This window comes from Nothoprocta perdicaria, unplaced genomic scaffold, assembly GCF_003342845.1.
Source record: "Nothoprocta perdicaria isolate Ctin4 unplaced genomic scaffold, notPer1 scaffold_30, whole genome shotgun sequence".
Taxonomy (NCBI): Eukaryota; Metazoa; Chordata; class Aves; order Tinamiformes; family Tinamidae; genus Nothoprocta; species Nothoprocta perdicaria.
In genome coordinates, this window is record NW_020455533.1 from 3,059,531 (window position 1) to 3,084,367 (window position 24,837).

Genomic DNA, 24,837 nt, shown 5'->3' on the forward strand with positions numbered 1-24,837 from the left:
TGTTGAGTAGGAAGAATTTGCTTCCTGTTTTGAGCACAGAAGTGTATTGAGGATCTGTCTAGATGTCCAATGCAGAGTCTGAGGAGTCAGATGCTTATGGTCTGTGCAAAGCGACTGTCCCACATTAATATTTGCTTTGGCAGTATTTGCAAAGCTGAGAGTGGCAGCACAGTTGAGTGCCCTTTCCTGCTTATGCAAGGCCCTTGCTAACTTGCTCCATCTAGGGGATAGTTTATATAATTCTTTTTTTTTTTTTTTCCCCATACGTTTTAAGTCCTTTATGTCCTTTAATGCCATTTAAGTTGAGTTTATACTAGCATAAAGAAATCCAAATCCAATCTGTGGACAATATAAATACACTTAATATGCAGAATGCTGTGATAATAGCTAGGCACTTGTTTCACGTTGTCTCACCTCCTGACACTTAAGGAAATATATGCAAACATTTTGTGGATTGAGGGTCTCATTTCCAGGGTTACGTCAGCATAGCCTCAGTTTAAACTGTTTTGGAAAATATTGACAGGATGTGTGGTTGGCCCGTGGAGATGCTATTGGGGACCTGCTCCTTTAGCTGTTAATTTTTGAACAAAAAGGAAATACAGAATATTGTAGAGCCTATGGAAATAAACTAAAGATAGCTTGCATACCGAACACAACATTTTTGAAGAGTGTTTTGATTCTCTCATATGGTAGGCTAGGAATACCTTTAATTTGCTTGAATTTTTTTATGACCTTGAATTAGCGAGAGCTGCTAATGAGCTGGTGCTCACCTGCTTTGCTTGCATTCCCATTCCTTGTGTTGACTACATGGCATAGAGCTATTTTAAATGAAAGAATGAGTCGACTTTAACTGTAAGAAGCACATGTTTCATTACATTAGACATTGCTAATTTGCTTTAAAATTGTGTCTGGACCTGAATCATAACAGTTGACTCTCAGCCAGATACGCTATTTCTTATTCATTAATACTAATATCTAATTTATTAACGATATAAAAATACTCTAACCAAGCCAAAGGCGTGCAGATTCTTTTAGTCTGTGATACTTGCATCATTAGCAAAATATTTCAAAGCCAGTTAGTCGCAAAAGGCCAAATCACGGACCTGTGTGTGCCTTGGCCACCGTGATGGATCGGGACAGAAATAACCTATGGAACAAGCAGCACGGGACAACAAGCCATGGCCATCGCAGCAGCACGTGCAGCTATTAAATGCCCAGGCCAAAATCAACAAGGGAACTGGATTTAGAAAATTGACCGAAATAGCTATTATAAGAAAAGTATCTAAATATTACTGAACATGGATATATTTGCTCAGTTTTCTAAATTAGGCCCTGTGTGTGTTCATTTTCTCTTTCTGAATGTTTAATAATGCGATTAATATTGGAAGAAATTAATGCCTTCTTGCCGTATTTTTTGTTTTTACACATTAAGTTGCATTGAGGCAGTGCGGGCAGCAGCAGTGAGGAGCTCAGGACCTCGGAGGATATTTTCCATTTGCTGGCAATAAAACTCGCACCTGCACAAGCAGGGGCACCATTTTGACAAGGACTTTCCATAACAAAACCAAAACTGGACTGGAAAGTACAGAAGAGGGAGCTTTTAATGCAAGCTGGCCTGGGTTAGGAATCCACATGAACAGCTCCTCGTGCAGCCAGCGTCAACAGTTGCAGTTGCTTTAGATGTGAGTTAGGAAGGGTAATAAATATTAAACTTAATCTTCTCTATCACTGATACAGACACAGATTAAGTTGTCTGCTTTAAAGCATGATGCTGCTGCTGTAAAAGGCAGGTAATAAGTTTCAGTGTGTGTGGCACAGGGCATTTGATTCTAGGCATAGCTACATATTTTATAGACTTTATTTAGAAATCAAACGTGAAGAGTCTGAGTACATGTCTGTCTGTCTCAAATATTTATTTGTCATCCCAGCTACCGCTCGCTTGAAACATTTGGAGTTTCTCTCTCTGATCCCACGAGATGCCCCGTAAAAGAGTTTTGCCTGCGGGTATCAATATCTGTATGCAACACAGCTGTTAGGCTCCGCAGCGGGATGGATTCAGCTTTCATGAACATAATGAAATGGAATTTTTAAGTGCAGTAAAAGCAGACATAAGACGGCACATCAGACGGTGCAGCAGGCAGCAGCGCTCGAGAGGTCGGGCGTCCTCCAGGCTCTGCAATCAGGGCCGAGCTGCTGAGTAATCGGGACCCTTTGGCTACGTGTCCCTGGTGTCAGAGCACTTTGCGTTGGGTGTTGGGAACATCTTGAGGCTGAAGGACCTGGGACTGAGGAGAGGCAACGTGCAAATGAAGCCAAGGTCCTTGTTTCTGAGCGCTCCAGCTGGCAGGATGGGACCTAGCGCGTGGGTTATGTTGGGCTTTATGTTTGAGCTTTAGCTCAAACTTCATCCTGAGTGCCAGGTGAGGAGAGGGACGTCACCCTGAGAGCTTCCCGTGTGGCAAACGGGACACCCAGCAGAGCTGACTTTTACCTTCTTGAAATAATACTAATAAAAACCCCTAGCTACATCCCCACTCTCAGTGCACGAACACTTCAAATGTTATTGTAGCTCATATAGTATGTATTTTAATGTTTTGGGCTCTCCCTTGATTTGGGAGCGTGTCGCATCCTTGGGTAAAGCCAGTGTGCAAAGAGCAGCTGCTCCTCTGCACCACGTCCATCCCCTACCCACAATCTTTCTGGTGGATCCAGTTTGCCTTCCGGATTAGATTCATGCATTCTGTTAGTAGTTTTGCCCTCCAAGGTCTAATAGAAACCATCTGTGAAGCTGCACACTTGCCTTTTCTTGCTTCCCACCCAAAAGGTCTTGGTATTTTAATTCTATCCTTTAGAGACTGTGGAGAAAATGGGACAAGTATTTTCAAAGTAGTATTGAAATAACCTTATTTTCTTATCCTAGCTCTCTCTCTGACCTATAAAAAGATAAAATGCCACATTTATTCATTTTTTTTTTCCTGCTCACCATCTGCTTCCTTTTCTCTTTAGTATAAAACTTGCAGACAAAAGACTTTAGTAACTGTCTGTAGAAAGTATATACTATTGGTCTATCGTATTGCTATTATTATATCTATAGCTAGTAAACAATTTTTGTAGACCCTCCTATGTTTCTCATGGCCATTCCTAAATATAGGAATATATATAGGAATGGTCCTTGATATTTCTCCGAAGAGGGAGATAGCTTTGAATACATAACAGATGCATTTGGCCTTTGTTGTATTTTGCTACTATAGCCAGGCAGAAACAATTCCGGCGCTTTGCAGGTGCGCTTGTGTATGAAAATAGTTAAGTAAAGTAAGAGCAATGTAAGATTTAACTGAGCAGAGGTCACCGTTAGCCAGAGATGCCTCTGCAGATGTGGCACTGCAGGGAGCTGGCTGCAGTGAGGTTTTAAGTGCGGGTTCCTACCAGGGCTCAAAAAACCAACCCCAGAGCATCGTTAGTCAAGCTGATACATCCAACTGAGTAATTGGAGACACCTTCAGGAGGCGCTTGCTTTTACTGAGGACAAGCAGAAGCAAATGACACTGTCCTGTCTGCACCTCCAGCATGGTTAAGAGAAGCGCAGCTAAATAGCACTGTCTCTGCAGGTCTTGTGGCTGTGTCTTGCCTTTATGTGGACCTAATGCGGACCTTTAATGACCTTGGCCAAGGCTGCTCTTTCACATATGGAACAGTTTTATTTTGTCTAGTTCTTATCCATAATTACTGCTTCATGGGGCAGGAGCACCTATTTGAAAATTGTAAATATGCTGCATCCATGCATATATCCGATTAACTGAGTCTACCCTCAGTGCTGGGGGAAGGATAGTAAATAGCAGATAATAATGTCTTGCTATAATATTAATATATTATTATATATTAATATGCCTTGATAAGGAGTAGGCATCTCTACATTTTCTGATCAATGTTATAATCTATTTCCATGTATTTTTTAAAAATATATTAGTTAAACTGATGCCAAACAGCAAAATCTGGTCTGGCTTTAGATTTTGAGATCCTCATTTCATAGCCAGAAGAGGCTATCAGAGCTGCTATGCTCTCGATATTTTTTCTGGACTGCTTTATAGATCTACAACCGCGTTTTCCTGGAGGCGTTTTATCATGTATGTCATCCTGTAGTAACTGGTGCTCTTCCACTTTTTCACTTCTTTGAAACACATGCTTGCTTGCTTTCTTGTTTCCTGCAGTATAACAACCACCTCTTGCTACCAGCTAGTTAGCCATGTCACGGCCATGCCCCGAAGCTTTTAAGTTAGTCTAGAAGAGGGACTATAACTAACAGCGCTACTTTTTAAAATCTCAGAAAAACAGCATAGTGTGAATCTAGTTCCCTGGAGGCCTATTTTTATAATAGATTTCCACTCACCCACCTGCCTTCTGTGCATAGCAGGGAATATACTTTGTGCAATTTGAAGTGATAATTAGAAATGATGACTGGTGGCCACAGGAGGGGCTGCGGATCCAAAGCAATACGTTTTCCTTGCTAAAGAGTTGCGCATCGCCTTTCCATAAGTTGGTTTAATTCTAGGTTTGCTTGGAATTAAATCTGTGAACTCCTAATCAAAGAGTTTAGAAGTAGAAGAGAGTATTTATGAGTTACTGGTAACAAATGGCAGTATCATAGCTGCGTACAGAAATACTGCAAAATGGCATTAATAAGACTATGAGAATGAGGTATTCTATTTCAAACCATAGGAAAGTTTTTTTTTAATTTTATATCCTATATTTTAGAACATGGTCATTATTATTCTGCTATATATTACTGGGAATCCAAGTAAGCAGAGGATCTGGGTTTGGGAATGTTTGTGCTTTATATGAGGTGGTCCAACCATCCCATGGTGTCCCATGGAGAAATCTCCTTTTAAATGGAATGGGCAAAGCTAAGTGAGAGGTAATGCAGTCTCGGGCACGCACCAGGCTTTGCAACTGTGCTCTTGCATCCCGCAGACTTGCATCTAATTGCAACCTGCAATGTCTCCCTGCCTTTAATACTGGAGAATGTTATTCCAAGGTGTAACAAATGTAATTGGGATGGCACCTGTTTGAGTAGTGTCTTGTCTGGAATTTAATTTGGCTTTCCAAATTAGCATGTTTCATTACTGTCCTTTTCCCAGTGATAAACAAGATAATTCATTTTGGGCATTTCTGCACTACAGAAACATAAAAACTTGTCAGCTGTAAATTGCTGTAGGTGTCATTAAAATTCTCCCTAAACAAGCTGAATATATTCCACATTTTTTTCAGAGACACTTGCAGCTATTTTTAAACCACCTGCTGTGTCTATACATATTCAGGCCATAATGGGAGGCACTGCTGAGCAATTCAATAGAAAATCATTTAAATAGAAAGGGAAATAAGAGCAACTGATAGGAAGTTCAGTAAGTTAATGCTCTAGTTTTAAGGCTTTGTCCCCCCTGCCTTCTCCCACATGGGCTCTTCCTTTGCACGCCTGGCTTTAGAGTTGGCTTGGATAGCACTTGAATAATTTTGGCATAATTGCCTTTCCAGTCTTAGGGAATTTTTTCTGTCAGGAAACCAGTACCTTGTAACACTGAGGGAAAGCTTATAGATTGTCTTTAGAGAGATCTTAGTGAAGATGTGCAGAGCACTTGCTTATAAGAACAGAATTATAGTAGCTAAAGTGCGTGGAAGATTGCACTGCGTTTGTCATGGGCTTTGGGTAATAGCGAGAACTCTCACATCTTTGCTCAAACTCCTCTGTAATGTCTGCATTATGATTTTTTTCCCCTTTTGCCCATTTCTAAGAGTCATTGTGGCTCTTTGCACTTAGCCCAGTGTCTTGTTCTTAAAAGAGACTTCTTGCAAAACGAAGAATAGCTTTCTCTTGACAACTTCTTCCAAATAACAGGAAGAGAAACTGGAGAGAGAGGATAGGTACCTTTTTGGACCTCCCTTCTCTTTGTGGAGGCATTTTATAATTTCTCTAATGTTCTGCATATAAGGACTTATTTACATTCACACCAGTAGGTCTCTTTTTACACTTCTCTCTCCTTTTCTTTGTTCACGTTCATTTTCAGACAGACTCACGGAGCAGTCAGGCGGTGAGTGACTGTCCCTGGCATTTGGTGCTGTCAGGCTAATTGGGAGAGTCTCTAACACACCAGTAATGGTCAAGTGCACTTCCTAATTGATCCCAGATGCAGCAGAAGACATGGCAGGGTGGGAATTGCATCGGAAAAGTGATCAAAAGTGGTACCCTAAAGCTGGCTTCAACTGGAAGCTTCATAAGCCTGGAATGGCTGTGATAGGACTGCGTTATATGGTAGCCTCAGGAGATGAGCTCCTCACCTGTGGTTGTACAAGGGGCTTGGAGAAGCTGCTAGCCCTGCTGTTTATAATTTTCTTGGGTTCATTTTTGTTCATTTAGAATCAACATGTTCTGAGTCAGATTTGGCAAAGCCTCCACAGATGGGTGAGAGAGAAAAAATAAATTCTCTTGAGAGTTGAATTCACACGGGTTAGCAATTAGTCAAGGAGCCACTTAAGGAGCAGTACAGAATGACAGAGATTGATCTGGAGCACGGAGCAACTTTGGGCTAGCAATGAACAGGTTAATTCTGGGTCAGGAACTGCTGCAGACAGCTCAGTGCATCAACGAGCTGCAGCTAATTAGAGCTCTGCTGACTGACAGGGCTGATTAGCTGGGCTGCAGGGTGGTATCACCGGAGCTCTCGTCCTTGCAGGGCACCAGCAGCATCCTTGGCTCGTGCTGCCCGGTGCTGTGTGGACTTAACAGCACACTCAGAGCTCACAAAAGCGTCTTTCTTTGTTGGGCTGCATTGTCAAGTTAGATGTGCCCTAGGGTGCTTTGGTAAATCAGACTTATTGAGAGATCTTAAAGCAGGAAAGCCGCTCTTTCCAGAAATAGCAGTGGTGCCGGCAGAGACAGGAGAAGTACTCTGGCCAGGATCAATGATCGTTGTCAGGCAGTGCCTGGAAGGCGGTACAAGCCAGTGCAGTTCAGCCTAAGCTGGGTGTCTGGTTCTTCTGCAGTGTGTTTGTAACGGAGGTGCCGTACCACAAAATCATCTATTTGGTGCATTTATGGTGCAAAAAGCAGCGCTGGGAAAGCCGCCATCGAGCGGGTAACATCAGCCTGGGCTGCCCACAAGCGATGATCGTTGAAATGGAACCTCTTCTGCTTAAAATTAATGGTGAATATGGATTAATTTGATGAGTGCAGGCTTAAGGTCTGTATTTGCAGAATGATGAGTCTGTGGCTATATATAACAGTAAGGAATTTCTTACTGCTTAGATCATGGATTGTTCAATTAATTTCCCACTTAACTCAAACTAAGTGGTAGGCCAAAATGACCTGAACTACACAGGCAATATATTTATTTAATCTTAACTTTAACTCCTAAAAAGAGGTTTATCATATTTAGCAGTCTTTGGTCTTTAGGTCAGTGATAGACTGCAGTTTGCACTGCTGGTCACTGAATTTCCATTATCCTCCGTTTTGGTCTTTAGATTGGTCTTTTAAAAAAAAAAGTTATGAGAAAGTAAATCAGAAGACTTGTTTTTAGAGGAAAAGTTGCATATTACTGTGTTGAAGCAGAAGGGAAGCAAATGGGGAGAGGAGTTTGTTGGAATGAGGTGGCTGGTTTTTGAAATTTAGACGGGGAATTTTTGAAATTTATGAAAGGGAATACTATTTCTGGAGCCAAGTGAGTGTAAGCTGGATATTTTGGGTAAAAATTTGGTCTATTCAGGCAGAATAAAAGAAATATCTCTCCCGCCCCTCAAGGGTCTACTCTTCTTGCAGAGACAAGTAGTCCATGAGCAAGACAGTCCTACTTGATTTTGTTTTCCTGTGTTATGTTAAAGCTGTAAAGTTAGAGTTGTTATCAAGCAGTTTTCAAGCTTGACATAATTTGTGTATTATGTCAGTGTCCTCTGCGGAATCCATCTGTTTTGAGATCCATCTCTGTGGAAATCCTACGTTTCCAAGCCCAGATTGCTCAGCAGCAGTTGAGAAGGTACCTGCTGCTGAGAGACAAGTTTCCTTCTTCTCTTTGCTTGTGGTCCCCAATTAATATCTAAGCTGTTTATTTACTGAAGTAAGTCTAGGTGAATACCTTAAAAAGCTGTTTTCCTCCTCACCTTCCTATCCCCAAATGTAACCGTGGTCTGCCGGCACCTATACCTTATTTTAGTCTTTATATATGATTGTGATACACAATGAAGGTTAAAGGACTGAGTATCTTTACAAAATAAAAAGCTGGTTTGTGTTAGGAATCAGAAGCTATTTCAAGGCACATGGGTTTGCAATTATAGCCTCTGAATGGGAATTAGGGTACTAGAGTCATCTGCTGACACCTCCACAAATTTGCTCTGACCCGGGGAAATACTTAAATACCTTGTGCTTTTTCTCCTGCTGCTACATAAATTTCTTTATACCAACTGATTTTTGTTTTCTTTTTAAACTTGCAATACCAAATTTAGACCTCAGCTACAGAATGTGACTGAATGACTCTGAGAATGATACATCAGATACTGGCCTGATATTTCTGGAACTCTTTCAGTTCATTTCTGTCTTGTCATGCCCTACCTGTGCTTTAGAATAAGTTGAAGCAGTCAGAAAATACTGTTTCACCACCAGTTTACATTCTGAGATTTACTTAATATCAGAATTAGTGGCATCCTCTTGTGTTGCTGCAGGTGAATCAAGGTTTGCAGCATCAAGTCCAATTCTGCTTCTGTTTAGCTGACAATAAATCACCCGCTGAGCACCGTTGTGCTCATTGTCACCTATACTTTGTGTCGTTAGAGCTGGTTTAAATTTCTAATGAAGTAACAGAATAATATATGCTCATATTATGGTTTCATTATACAACATAAAATGTCTGTAGGAAAATACATCCCTAGTTAATCATCAGTTTGATGAAAAGTTTTCTCTTTCCCTGATTAATGCTCCGTCACTTTGATACCTTACAGTCAGCTTTTACATTCACCTCATGTCCTCAGTGTCTACAAAACAACACAGACAAATAAGCCGATGTCCAATACCATTATAGAGTATGCTGTTAGAGCCCATATGGTGTTACTTTCTCAAAAATAAATCACACTGAGAATGGTTGAATACCTACAGAGGCCTTTTCCAGTCCTTCTTAGAGGAACTGGTCTACCAAAATATTTTAGAAGAGCAGTCATCCATGCTTGATAGGAATTACCTAAAACAAATGAACCTGTGTTGGAATAACACTCACAACATCAATACAAATTGTATTTTAATCACTGTTTAGTAAACCACAACTTATAATTTACTAGTTAATGTGAAATGAGAATTACAGTACTGAGAACATGTCTACAGTTGACAGCTTTTAGAACGAGAAATGCATTTCCTGCATAGTAAGCACATTTGTACTAATGCTTTGATGTAGATAATCCCGACTGCCACCTCAGGTCTCCACTGTGTGCTTATATGCACCGTGTAGGCAAGTGTCTTATCTCATGGGCAGCAGAATCCTTACCTACAACTCTAGAAAAACAAGTTGAGCATCTCGGAGGGGTTTTCTTATCTTTCATCAATGCTCAGAGCTTCCTCCAGGCGCACAAGGGTCATCCAGGCAGCTGGCAGGCGAGAACGCTTTTAAAACCACATGCTCTTTCATAACAGGGAAGCAAGCTGTCCTTTCAGTGGCAAATAAAATAAATACACTCTCTTTAAAATATCAGAGTAATAATCTAGGGAGTATTTTGCAGCTCCTGCATGCTGTTGGCTGTAAGGATACTTGCTGCCTTTTCAGTGATATGCAAATATGAGACACCCTATCTTGACATATATGAAGGGCTCAATTGCTGGAAGTTATATTTACAGGTTGTTCCAAGTGCAGCTCATTTTATATTTATTTAAATCTCAGTGTTTGAGGCTTTCTTTTGGCATAGAAAAGCCTTTAGAAACATCAAGTGAATAGGAAACAATGATAGGTAAATAGGCTGAGGTGAAGGATGCATGAGGCTGGACAGCTCACAGGATTTGTGTCAGGATTTTGCAGGTGGAGAAAATGAATATCAAGGCAGATAATATGGATCGACTTCTGCTTTCCCGTCCCTGTCTTTGAAGGAACAAGCAGCTTCTCTCCATTTGCCATCTTTGAACTTCAATTCTAACAATTTTCACAATTTAAGATTTCACCAGAACTTTGGAAAAAGGTCCCGAGTTGTTGAATATCTATGTACAGCAGATGATAAGAAACTGCCTATGAGGGAGAAAATAAAAACATGAAAGATTCCTCCACATGCAAGGACAGTGTTCTGGGCTAAATGTCCAACTGGGATCTCTTTATTTTCTGATTCTGTGTTTTACGGGGTCATTTGAAAAGTGACTAGTCTATTGTATGGCTCTGGAACAAAATGTGAAACAAGGGAAATCTCTATATGATACAAAATCTATCTGCATTTCAAGAGCTGTCAAAGTGAAAAATGAAGCCACAAGTTTGGCCTTTAAAAATATTAATTTATTTTGAGGATGAAGTGTAAAAGCACTGGGAAAGAAGTCACCTTATCCTTAGGAAAAAGCAGGCAAGGCTAAATCCTTATCTTTCCATCTAGATCTGTGGTGGCATATCTTGCCACCCTTAAATCTAAAAAAAGGATTGCAAGGATGTAATCATTGCTTGCAATGGTCATAAATCCCTGCAGCATTTTTGTTCTGTTATTAATGAGGCAGTCATCAAATGTACTAACCAGGGTTTAAGGTGTTATATTTTCCGTAGCCTTGTTTGTCAGTTTTTATGAGTGATTGGATTCAGTTTGATGCTGACCTACGGCAGTTCTTCAGCACTGCAGCCATGTCTCATGGATAGAAGAAAGCACTAGCCATGAAGATAAAAGAAGATACGAGTTGTGAATATTTGATTCAGGCTGTCAATATCCACCTGCATATAATGTAGACTTTTTACTAAAAGCCTATTTTTATCTAAATAAGGCCTTGGAGGTCATCCTGAATGTTTTAGGCTATTGATTCCACACAGCAAATTATGATCAACTGATGAATCTACAGCCTTTATTCCTAAGAAAATAATACCATACATGAATGTTCCGGTATGGTTTTAAATAATGTCTTAATGCTATTTCTTGTACCTTTCAATAATTGTCAAAATGCGGCAGTTTTTCCTCATAAATTATATATCCTCATTTCCTGTAAATGGCTAATTGACTCTTGCAACCTAAACAAAAGATATGTAAGACTTTAAAGACCATACATGCAAAGTACGGTTCACTACTTTGCTCAGGAAAACTAGCATCTTCACTCTTAAATTACCAAAAATGCTTCTACCCACCTAAGTATGTCTAAAACTGTTATATACAGTCATTTTAATTCATATCTACATTTGTCTAGGCTCTACCTTTATCTCATTCTAATTAAAAAAAAAGCGTATAAAGTTGCATCTCATCTACCTACCAGTGGATTGCAGCCCAGACATCTCACTGTTCCGACCACCGTGTTTCCTATGAAGAATGAAGGAGGCAAACAAAGTCCCTTACAAGTTGACAAGCAAGGGCTGTACAAATACAGCAGTGCTAGAAACTTGCTAAAAGGATAAAGGAATTTATGAAGAGCGATGCAGACACCTTTTTCATGGCATGCAAGACCTTTGTTCAACTCTAATCATCCCCTTGCAGACGTGACCACTGTTGTGAGGACTCTCTTTGGGCTTTTTCTCCTCAAATATTTGTCTTGAATCAAGCAAGTGCCAGGTAACTTCACAGCTTCAAAACAAGCCTTGCCATTTAATTGTGCCCTTATGCTGTCATTCACAGCCTTTGCTAACTGCCAAGGAGATTAAAGGTAAATTTTCAGCATAATAGGCCTAAGCCACAGCTTTTGTTCCCCTAATATTTTTTTCTGAGATTAGTCCGCAGTGTATATTGAACTTTCAAATTATTAATGTCTTCAAATTTGCCAACACAAAATGTCGGGCCGAAGTTAACCTAATCATAAAACAGTGATTTTAGTAGTAAAACATACAATATAATACTATGATTACACATCAAAAAACATAATATGCTGCTCAACATCATTTTCTTTGAATCATGCCTGTGATAATGAGTTTCCTTTATTCAAGCGATTTGAATTTTTTTTCCCTTTTATGCTCTGCCCTACCACATCCCTCAAAATTTGTGCTATTAAGCTCCCTCCGTGGAATGGCAGTGACTGAAAAGCTGCACGGCGAAGAGCAAGAAGAGAAACCCCAAAGTGAAAGACCCTGCAAGTATAACAGTGCTTGTGCCCCTGCAAACCAAGAGGAATAAAGCCTTTGCTTTGTCACTTGTATTCATAAGTACAAGAATTGCTCTTTCCTTCTGCAATGTAATTTTCCTTGCAGCCAGTTCTAATATTTCAGCCAAGAGGAAGTTCAATATAGAAAGACATTACAATGAATATTTCCTGTTGTTTTATTTCCTAACACCATAACCAATGAGGCAAATAATCCATGGCCATTAAGCTTTCTATATAAATAATTGGAATGTATACAGAGCTGCACAATGGCATGAATAATGTAGATCTCTCTTTAGGCCTTCAAGGTTGAGACATATAATATTTTTCAAGCAGGCGTGCTGATTGTTCTGTCTGGAGGTATCTAATATTAATATGTTCTTATGACTTCAGAAAAAGCTGCGTATCACTTGACCACTGAGAAACTTACAGTCAGCTTCTTTGAATTTCACTTTTATTTCTTCTTTTTTTTTTTATTAAAAAGACATTGTCTCCATCCACATATTTACAAATGAAACTTCATGTGATCAGCGCCCTGTCATGTCAAATAAAAATTAATAAAAATTAATTGGTAAAACAAAGTACTTCCTAGAGACTTAGAGGATTTAAAGTTTGTCTCAGGAAATAAGGCTGTGAATGTTCGTGTGTGTGTGTGTACATACATATATATATATATACACACACACACACACACACATATATATAAAGAAAACCATTCAAACCATGTCTGGCAGAGCTCATATAATTGCATGCATGACAGTTAATGAAGTATGGTGAAGTGTGGGCTTTTGCTCTTTCTTTCTAACCTGTAATCAGAATTGAAGAAATGAGAATCAAAAAAGAATTACATCTTTTACAATTATGAATAAACTGCACTTGCTGATAATTTAGTGCTTGCCTATATGGAGAAATGAGCAAATGGAATAATATCGTGTGAATTTACAAGGCACCTTGTAGAGGTTACCTTATAGTAACACCTAGTAGTAGATACCTTCTACTGCCTGATGGGGAGCACGGCTCAGTGTGCGAGTTGCTCGTTCCCTGCATTTGAAATATTTTTGAAACTAGAATAGATGCAGAAAAGGCTGGACTGGGGGGGAAAGGGAGAATCTGTTGCCAGCTTTTGCATTCCTTGAGAGAGAGAAATAGATGCTAATTTTTTAATTCTGCTTTACTTTCATCTGTGTAGCATAGCTCTGCTTTAATAAATTAACACGTATCTAATATAAGTTTATTTTACATTCTCATGAATAATTGCATTCCTGCTTTGATAAACAAGATGTTACCAGGGTTAGGATAATAAACATTGGATAAAGGCAGCCATTTCTCAAGTGCCTTCTCCATATGTTTATTAAACTAATTATTTTTCCACATGCCTTCTAGCCTCCCTTCCGATCAGCTCCGTTTATTATAATGTTAAGTCAGCCTTTTTTTACCTCTGGAAAACTGTTTAACTTTAAGTGACCTAGATAGGCTTTTAAAACAGTGGAAAATTCAATACTATTTTGCTTTTGTTTCTTGTGAATTTTAAATTTCCCTATTCCTTTTCTTCCTCTCTCAATAAAGTTTATGCAAATATTATTAAAATTTGTAATGAGACTAATATTTGTTAATCTCAGTTCAAATAGTGGATTTGTATTAAATCCTAGTTCCAAACATTTCTGTTGAGAGAGGGAGAGAGGAGTGTATGCTTGTAATACTTTCATTACCATGCTACTCTTGTTAAGCTTGAATTGTCATTATGATTATACACCCTAATTTTTACTATTCAGTATTAATTATATTCAAATCCCATTAAATTTACAGTTGCCATGCCCACTTTGATTTCCCTCTTACAAAAATGATTTGAAGTAGTTCCAGGATATGAACCTGATTCTGCATTGACTCATTCGTTGGTTTCAGGAGGAAATTTGTGCGTATAAATTAATTAGATGACAAAGAGTTGCTAAGATTCATTAAAGGTTGTGGAGCATTCCAGAACGATAGCTTCTGGTAATCTCTGACCTGCAGAAATGGCAGGATTTAGATCTTAATCTGACTGAGCACAGTATCAAATGTATCGTTGATTCTGAGAGCTGTTGAAGGACATCCTTAAACATGAATTGCAGGTTTTGTGCCTTCCTCCACTTTGCATTCTAGACATAAAAAATGCTAATTTGTGTTTTATTCTTTATATTATTTATTATTTTATATTTTTATTTATTTGTTGACTAGTGATGTAACCTACCAAGAAGATGTTGCCTTCTAATAGGAAGATGCTACCCTTAAATCACTTTGCTTGCTGGACATGGGCATTGAATGTGTTTCAAGAAAGTGTTAGAAAATGGTCTACATGTAGCGTGGAGAAGCTAGGTTTGGACAAATGACTACTGACTGACACAGTGGGATTCATCTCATTTAGTCTTGTAGGGACTTCTGTAGTGGAGTAGTGTGTCAGTGGAGAAGAAGGCAGTTCTCTAGGCAGCAGTGGAGCCTGTTTGATGTCAAGACTTACTTCGTGATTAGTGGAGTCCTACTCTGAGGGCAATGCGTGTGTCTCCATAACAGGAAAGACCTCAGACCGCTGAGTTTCTGCTGGAGGAGATGGTTCTGTAGTCGGGCTTCCCATAGGACTGTGTGACCCAGCCCCATTGAAGCCTGAGGCGGTTTTCCCATTAAAGCTGCTGCTCTCTGGCTGCGGATGATCACAGTCCTCCTTGATGTGTCACGGCTCAGAGCTCCTGGCAGAATCCAGCCTCCAGCAGAAAGACCAGGAGAACAGGTCCTCAGGAGCCTGCCATGAATGTTTCATGGCCATGATTTGTAGGCACAGCAGGCAAAGTTAGCCAAATATTTACTTTCTGAAAATGCTATTATTTTAGACAAAATTTCTGGTGCGTGTCGTGGCACTGAAGTGTATAAAAATATAATGTACTGCCTTTCAAGCGGAGTTTCTTTTAGTGAGGCAAAGTCTTGAGTAACATTTTTGGCCAGAAATTACAATGGAAGAAAACAGACAATATTGTGCAGAATGGCAGTCAAGTTTGTACCCATATATTATTATTATTTAAGCCATTTTTCTTACATTTTTGTCATATATCTGCAAAGATCCTGATTAATATGCTGCTTTGTGAAATTTCCTATTCCACATAAGAACTTTTATGTTAAATTCTTCTGCATGCATGATCTTCCTACCCATAGATTTTTTATGTTTGGTTTCTATTGTTATTCGCCACACTAAATTCATACCCTAAGTAGATTGTATCTTGATGTACTAATAAAACAAATGAATTAGAAATCCATTATTTCTTTTATAGCGAATAAAATAAAAGGAAAAAATAAAAAAGGAAAAATTCTTGATGAAAGACGTATAAAAAGAAGCTACATACAGTTCCAGTAAGCAGACATAAACTTAAGAGGAGCAGCCACAGTAGATTAACATCCTTTAGTGTTTATCAAAGCAACTGTGCTGTAGTGCAAAATCCAGCACAGAAACTGAGGTAGTGAAGGAGTGTTAGAGACCTAGTCTGGAAGTGAGAATAAAATCTTGGCTTGCTCACAAGAAAATAACATCTGGCTTTGTGGAATTTTTTTGAGCTACTTAGCTTATTGGAAGACATAAGGAGGATTATGAAGAGGTTAACAGAAGCAGAACTTCCTAAATAAGTCAGAAAGTAAGGGAGTTCCAAAGCAGGCATTTAATTATTTTTTATCAGAAGAGAAAGCTGATAAAAAGATACTTAGGATTAAGTTAGAAAAGGAATGAAATTGACTGGAGAAAATTTAAATGGAAAGTTCTGTTGTTATGTCTTTCATCAGAAGTGAATCCTATGGAGCAGTTGATTTTTCACCCCATAGTGTGATAAGCCTTTTTGTAAAACAGCAATAGTATAATTGAAATCCATTTTACATCGTTCTCCCTTGGATGATTCAGAATTAGATCAATTTATATTCTATGGGTATAACCCAATGAGAGCCTAAATGCAGCCACTGGAATTGTTTTTGTCCATGGGCGAAGCTGGTATCATTTACTGATTCATTACCCTCACAGCAGGGTGCTTTATTGCTACAGCTACCTGGAACTGTTCCTGGCACCAGAACACTAAACTAAACTAAGATTTGCATAAAAAATTAAACTTAAAGGGAAAATTACAATGGTGATTAAAGCTAACATTTGATGACTCTTTTGATTAGAATACCATGTTTAAGTAGTAAATGGTTCAAAGCAACGTGGACTTTTTTTTTCCCGTCCAACTCTGACTTAGAATGCACCTGTTTAACTCGACTATTACATACCTGATAATATGCCTGAAATAATAGGCAGTACTGCCATTAATATTTAACAATATAAACACCCAGCAAAGGTTGTACAACTGGAATCAAAAAATATGCCTTTTGCATTAGGGTGCTAATTTTGGAAATAACCTCGGTCGCCTAGGCCCGCTGATGTATGGTTGTCATAGCAAGGCAGTAATTGAGTTTTCTGGGTGTTTTGACCACTGGTACAAATTTGCAAAGCAGATTACACAGCAGAAACACAATTTCCGTCCTGACCTTTATAACATTGCTTTCTGTTGTGGGAATTGGAATGTTTATGGAGGGAAATATAACCTAAGTGCACCTAATTTGTAAAAATGTGATTTCTGACGTTAACCCGGTAAGCTTCATTTTGATTCATTTGATAACGAATTATGTAAAGACTTGGCATTAGGGAGGTATCGTAAAACTTATTATCTTTTATTACCTAGGCAGCGAATATTGGTTTAGATTATTATAAATTAAACTCCGGGAAAACTTTCATTTTCAGCTGCTGTGCAAAGATCCTCGAGAAACCCATTTCCCAGTGATCAGTCACAGACCTTAATGAACCGACGGCCTTGTTCCTCTTCCCGGGAAGAAGTGACACTAGAATAAATGTTGGAAGTTTTTGTAGATCTAGAGATGCTGCTCGGGGCTGGGAGGAAGCATCTCTGAGGAGTGATGGAGCAGCAGCCTTAGCTCAGGGATTGTCATATAGTTTTTCTGGTTGCTAGTCCTCATCCTGCGGTTGCCACACATTTGTGTCCACAGGTTCTGGGGCTCTTTTGTCCTACCAGTTCTCTTAATTCTCTAATGACACTAGGATTTGATGTCTAATGAAAAGGTGAGGAAAGGTCTTCTATAGATCTGTGCTGGCTTGGCACAGCCAGGCAAATTTGCACAAAAATTGTAGGGGTGTCCACACAGATCTCTGTGATTTCAACTTTATTGAACTATGTTCAAGATGAACTTTGGTGAGATGACAGGTTGTTTCATGGTGGTACATCATAAAATAATCAGCATTAGGTGTCACTTAGTTCCCTGTAATGCAGTCCTTCCAAGGTGGGTGCTGGTAAGTGGAGTTCAGGAGTATACAGCCCAACAGTGTCTGAAATTACAAGCTGGTGCATGTGGCTTGGTACGAATTTGGGGAAGAGGAAGTATTATATACTTTCAGAGTATTATATACTCTGGATATAATGGACATTTATCCATGACATCGCTGATAACCCACACTGGCTGCTGTCCATGCGATGTAGGCAAGCAGTTTGTTTCCAGTAAGCAGACCGGAATGCTGACCAGCTGCATGTTATTGCTGCTGTATCAAATATTTATACCGTGCATTGATGTTATTAGATTTTTTTTGCATGGGTTAAATGCTCAGAACTTCTCTCATTGGTTCCCAGAGTCTGTGTTGCACAAACATAGGCACGAGCACCCCGTTACCGTTACTGGTGAACAACATTTCTTTAATTCTAATGTGATTTTGTATGCAAGAAGGAGGGACTGTTGCCTCCACTCACCTGTTTTGAAGAGATTGGGGACATGTTCTCAAAGTGTGTTTTGCAGTTGATGGCCCTTTGCCCATCTCCATTTGCTGATCCTAATTATACAACCTTCCCACCTTTCCTGGGCTTAGGGAATTCTTTTGGCGCACACGTACTTGAATGGTGAGATCCTTGCAAAGCTGTCACTGCTGATAGCTGTGGTAAGTTACCAAGTTGGAGAAACCTCTCTCCTTTTGGATTTAAACAGGCTCATTTGTAGCTGTGGCAGGGACAAAGAATGATTCAGTAATTGGCAACTAATAATTTATTAGAGCAACTTTGCCCTTCTTTCTCTTTGCAAATTGTCTGCAAACAGATTGCACAACTCGAGTGTGTTAATGGCTGGGAATTACTTGAACGTTTTTCAGCAAATATCTTTTGGGCTGCAGAGTATTTGAATTGCAAATGGGGACTGTTAAAATGAAATATATAATTAACACTGTAAATAGAGCTGATTGGGTACTACAGAACAGTTTTTATGGGAAAATACCGATTTGTCAAAGTGAACACTTATTACAGAAGCATACTGGTTTGGAAAAAAAAATGCTGTCGAAATAAATGTAATGCAGAAGGCAGTAAGTGTAAAATGGCACAAAGGGTAACAGTTACTACAGCCACTTGCAAGGGTATTACCAGAGGCCTGGGGAGGAGGATGACTCCTACACCCTTGCTGCCAGACTGGCAGCTTTTCCAACCAGATATTCATTTTTTTTTTTTTTTCACAGAAAACTCTTTGGAATCATTTGCTTATCACCGTTTTGCAGTGTTTAATAAAAGAAGATATTAAGGCATGAAAAGTTCTAAGTGCCAGGGAAACTATTTCCCACCCGTTGCATCCATAGTTCCTATGTGTGTGCAGCTGAGCCATGTGCATAGCGCCCAGTGGTTTGCATCTAACCTTGATAATCCATATATGAGCATTGCTTGGGATATAAGCAGTGAGAAACAGATGCAGCACCCTGGTTTCCAGCAACCCCGTGTGCCAGGGACATTTTTGGGACACAGAAATGGGAGTCTTTGCCTACATGAGCACCTATAGACTACGATGCATACCTACCTATAGACTATGATGCATATTTGTTTCTTATTCAGAGCTGGTGCTAGGGAGCAGACGCTCATTGGAGCTGTTAGGTGCTGCTGTCAACAGGCTTGGGTGAGATGAGCGTGGCAGTCGTAGTCCTGACACCTCTGAGGGTGTAATAATAAGGGAGCGATTGCACGGGTAGAAATCAGCCCAGGATGTTACATGGTAATTGATGCTTTCACATCACAATGAAAGGTTTGTGCAGGACTTTTTAATTAGGAGGAACAGCAGAGGTTTTTTCTATAGGCAGTGGCCCAGAGGAAAGCTGAAGTGCAGTTTGTGTAAAAAAAGAAAAAGAAAAAAAAATAATAATTTAGGAGAGAGTATTCTGTGCTTTGAGATACTGTGATTCTTTTCCTTTCTTGCTATTCAAATTTATTATAGTTTCTTGGATGTTTTTTACCTTTTCCCAAACCGTGAACATTAAGTGAGCAGATGTTGCAGATTAAAATGCTGGTCTGTTCCAAGCAGATGACTTAGGGAAATACACTGGTAGATATAGCTACTTTAATGGTGTTAGACCCTTACAAGAAATAAAGATTTTGTTCAGAATAATGCTGTCTTCCCAGAGCTTACTTTGGTAGCAGAGTCTCACTAGCAACAATAATTCAATTAGAAATCTCAGCCTTGGTGGAGGTGCTGTCATTGCTCTGTCCTGGAAATGGCTTATCCATACCCAAAGAGAAATTCTTGATTAATAACCAATTCTCAAAACCAATACCCATCCAATTACAATGCCAGAGACAAATTTGTATATACATGCTTTGGGTCAAAACTGGTAATTGTACATAAAGAGCATGCACATTCAGTGTCTGTATTTCCATATAAAATAAAGCGGTCATATCCAGATAGGGCCCATGGTTAATTACAGATTTCCTTTTGATGGGAAACAAAGAACTCTGGCCTTAGATCCTGGAAGCTGTTTGTGTCAAACAGTTTGAAACAGTTTTATTTTTTTTTTTAGCAACAACTGCTGAAAAAAACTTCCTTTTGCTTCCACATATACCTATGAACTGTATTTCTCTTGTGAGTAGTAAATAGATATTGATTTTCTTCATAACAAAAGTGCCTTATTACAGTGATTAAACTGGAGGCCTTCCTTTATGATATTAAAAAAATGAAAATTGGTGAGCTAAAGAGGATTTATATTACAAAATTGTTTTGGTTTTTGTATTCATCAAGCTGTAATTCAAGCTCTGAATACAAAGGTTCTGCCTGTTGCCCTTTTATGCGGCAGCAATTGGCATTTAAAATAAATGCTGATATTATAATTATAAAAGCATTATGCCTTTTAGAGCTGTTAATAGTCACATTGCTTCATTTTTTTATTCCACATTTGTCAAAATCCTGACAACATACTCTAGAGCAGTGTAAGATTAAATGTTGATATTGTTACTCAACAAGAAGATTGATTACATCTTAATAAGATGTATTCAGTGCACGCTACATGAAGTTATCATCTTATATGAATGCAGGCATTTATTTAGCATGAACTGAAATTATTTAAATCCTAAGAACTTTTCTTTCTGGTTAATGTTATATTATACAGGCATTAGGAGCAAACATGATGCAGTTGCACACTATTAATATATTAATGTGTGTGAATACATAGTTTATAAATAGAATTATGAATAAATGCATCAGTGCATTGTTACAGAAATTACTACTAAATAGCCACAAAATGGTACACAGCTCTCTATTGGCATAACATTAACATAGCCTGAAAGGGTACTTAGAGCCCTTGCAAGAGTTTTGAACCATCTGTACAGTGTTTGCTTCCCAGCCAGTGTTTGTTTTGATCTCAGAAACTGCGAGTACTTACGCAAATTTAGCAATTTCTCAGCTTCTTCAGGTGAAGCAGCACCAAATCAGAGCTGAGGTGCTGGGGTACTAAGCAACTTTGCTCTGGAAATGTGATTTGCAGAACCCTTGCCATGAACGGAGAGCCTTGGGTGTAGACCTAGCTAAGGTCTGATGCCAGGGAGGAGATGCTGAAGAGGAGACATCTGAAGTCCTGGTGCTTTGGAGGCTCCAGGGTCTCCATTTGGAGGCTGCAGTGTCTGTATTTGCAGAGTTCAGCTTGGTCCTGATGGGAGGCGGGTACTCTGAGCACTCAGGGATCCTAAGAGTCACTAAAAGAAACTACAAAATATGCTGGTTCGGGCGGTAGGCTGATGATGTGAATCAAAAGCAAAGGGAAAAAATGGCATGATTGCTAAAACAATTCTTTTTTCATGTCCCTACCTACAATTTAAACAGGGGAGGTAAAAACAGTATTGCAATGGCCTGCAGGAAAATATGGTGAACTCTTGTTTTAACATCTTTGAATCGCAGAGGGAATGAAAGCCTAGAGTAGCCTAAAATTCCAAAGCCAGTCCATCTCCACATGTTGCAAAGAAGATTAAGCCTTGATCCAAATTCCTTTTAGTTAGATTCCGCTCCACAAATGGATTTTCAAGTATCTGAGTGGTTCCTTCCAAAAAATATATTATTTTCATTTCCTGAAAATAGCAAGGTAGTTGTATTGGAAAAACAGAAAGCATCATTTCAGTAATAGGCTTCCCGGGATACCTTATATCCAAATTGCTCCAATAGGGAGCGGGACTTCAGTCTTCAGCCAGAAAGGAGGGTTTTTCATGTAGGTGCAACCCCTATGCCAACTTCCTGGCATTGCTGCGCGTTAGTCCCAGGCAGTTTGGGTGCCAATGTCTAGCTTACAGAAGGTTTCTCATTTTCTTCTTTCTTGTAAATTTGCCCTCCTTATTCAGCTTTCTTTTATATTCAGATAAAACGTCTGATCAAAATCTTTGAACTTCAGAAGTTTAGCATTTCTATATCAGGCACCTAAATAAATGTCTTGATTTTTAGCCATGCCAAGCATCTACAGCCTCATTCTAGAGAATGCAGAGCTGTGAATGAAGGCGCTGATTCACAATCAGCTCTGCCTGATTTAGGTGCCTAACTTCAGGAGATTGGAAAATGTGATGTGTCTGTTCTTGAGGATGCTCAATGGCAAACTACACTTTTTCCATACTTCCTCCCACACCCAAATATAGAGTGACGGTGGCCATTGGGTCTAAATAAACAGCTAATCATTTGCTGCTTGGATATACTAATTTAATACAGCCCTGGGGTTGATCTCTGTTTCTCATTTTGGTGCTGCTTCTTCTCATCTTCATCATATCATTAAGTTCGTTAAGCAAACTCATTCATCCCATTCATGTTATCTCATTCATTAATGGAGATAAATGTGGAAATGGCTTCTCTCCCTTGAATCTATGGGCCATATTTGGCCATGGTGGTCCAAAAAGTAGACACTTAATTTGAATAACTAAAGATAGGCAGAAAGAAGCTAGGCCTTGGTGAAAACATCAGGTCCCAGAATTGTTGCTCTTTCTTACCAGGTAAATAAACAAGAGGAGCTACACTGAGAGCTTTTTATTGTGTCACTAGGAAAAACATGAAAATATTAAAAAAACATGTCAAAAAATCTGCCCTGAGCTGCTTCCATCCAAAGGTTGCTGCTGGGTGTAGTCTAGCTGTATGTGTTGACACTGAGCTGTTTATTTCTCTCTCTTGTGAGAGCTGATACAGATGTCAATGTTGGTAAGTGGTTCTGGGTGGACCTTCCAATGCAGAAGCTCTAGTCCTGCTAAATTAAAGGACTAGAAGTATAAGAAACACTAAAATTTGCCTTTTGTGCAACCTCCTAGTGTAAAGAGAGCAGCTGATGGGAACGTGGCTCTTCGCTGGGGTGTGGAGGTGTTAGGATTTGCTTTCTCTAGCAAGGCAAATATTTAGTGACTAGATGCAGAAAGCGCTGCCTAGCAGGAAGGTGTGAAGTATTCATAATGCTATGAAATACTACTCAAAATTCAATGTTTTTTCACATTCCGTTATGAACTTAAACACTCGGCTCCTGTCACAGAAATTTCTGCTGCAGTAGATACAATTTCTAGTATAAATGGGCTTGCTTTCAACAAAAAATGGGACACTTTTCAGAGAAAAAAAAGTGGCCAATTTATGAGTTAAATTGGGGCTTTTTTCAGCAAAGAGGTTTACAAACACGAAGTGATAAATGGCTTTACAAATTTTCTATACAACAATACAACTTCTTAATGAAAGTAATGAGAAATACATTTATGGGAAGGGAGAGAGGCTCTATACAGGTTTTAATACATTAAAAAACACTTTAGAAAAGAAAAATATGAAAACTACAAATTTTGTTCAGCTTCTAAATCCAACTTTGTGTTAGAGATTTGTCAGCAATAATTCCTTCCCTATATTTATGATATAACTCCAGGTTCTGCGATGGATTTGCTGCCTTCTCAGGATAGTTTCATGAAATAATAAAAGAATAAGGATTTCTTAGGAATCCCTAAGTGTCATCTGATTTTCTAATAGCCCATGTATTATTAAAACTAAATATATCTTCTGGCTTGAGCTGTGAATTTTAGCTGCAATCATTTTGCTTTGTATAAAGTGATTTGGTCAGTAACTGGTCTGGTTGCTTTCCTTCAAGATGTAGATCAGCAAAGAAAGGGGACCTCCATACAGATGCTTGAGGGATGGTGCTGTGATGTCCTCAGGGAGATGCTCAGTTGGTGAAAACTTTCAAATCAGTTAGCTACAAAGCAGACCGTGAGGTTACTTTGCTAAGCTGGAGATGAAAAAGAAGTCAAAAATTTTAACTAGCATGAGGTTTATTGAGGTTTATTGCTGTGGTGTAAACCCTGTCCCAGCCTCTTTGGTTCTGCTTTACAAGGTGGTTTATGGGTGGCAGATGGAGACCACTGAGTTGTCATGTGGAGTTTCACACCACTTCTCTCCCTGCATGTTAATTCTGGGGGAAAATGTTAGATGAAGGACATGGGCAGGGTGATCTTGGAGCTTGCGGACTTGGTTCTTGTGAGATCAAGTGATTGACAGAGCTGGTTTGAGGTTAAAAAAGCTCCTTGGAAGTGGCACTTGGCCAGTCCTTTCTCCCCACAGGGCCTTAGCCACCTTTCAAGCAGTAGCTTTGCCCCTCAGATCCAGGCAGAGTTTCTAAGGAAGTTTGATATCTCATTCCAGAGCACATGCAATATATTCTTACCTTATAGCTTTAAAGGTGACCGCCACACTTTCCCATCTGTGTCCCCATCAACACCGCAGCACATATGGTCCTCAGGCAGATGGTTCTATATGAGGCAGTCATACAAATAGGCAAAAGATTCATTTTTATTAGGTGCCTGGTCTTGTCTCCGTGAAGTCCACGTCCGACTTCTCCACATGTTGCATGGAGGCTGGTTCTGATCCTGCTAATAACTCCCCTTCATGGGCTGTGTTAATGTCCCCTTGTCCAGAAGGCCACCAGATGTGCGTCCACGTGTGGCGTGAGAGAAGTGCATTACTGATGCTCAAATTCTGACTGTGGACCCAATTTGTTTTCTCTGGTTCTCCTTGTGGGCAACAAAACTGAGAATGGCTTAGGCTACACACCTGTGCAGCTGGTGCTATCTGGCCCTACAGTATATAGGAAGCCAGAGAAATAATAACACTCGTGACACTGAAATTGGACGTACAGATGTAAAGCATTAATGCTACATTAATGCATAGAGCGGAATGACTGTGTCAGCTGCTGCCCATTTTTAGAAGCTGCTTTCTTGTTTCTTACAGTGAAG

The 24,837-nt window shown here is 39.4% G+C and overlaps 1 protein-coding gene across 3 annotated transcripts in view; it reads left to right on the forward strand.

The window, feature by feature from the left end:
• Positions 1-24,837, forward strand: part of CDH13 (cadherin 13) — a 377,876-nt gene that overhangs the window by 279,243 nt on the left and 73,796 nt on the right. The gene's annotated exons all lie outside the window — the stretch shown is intronic.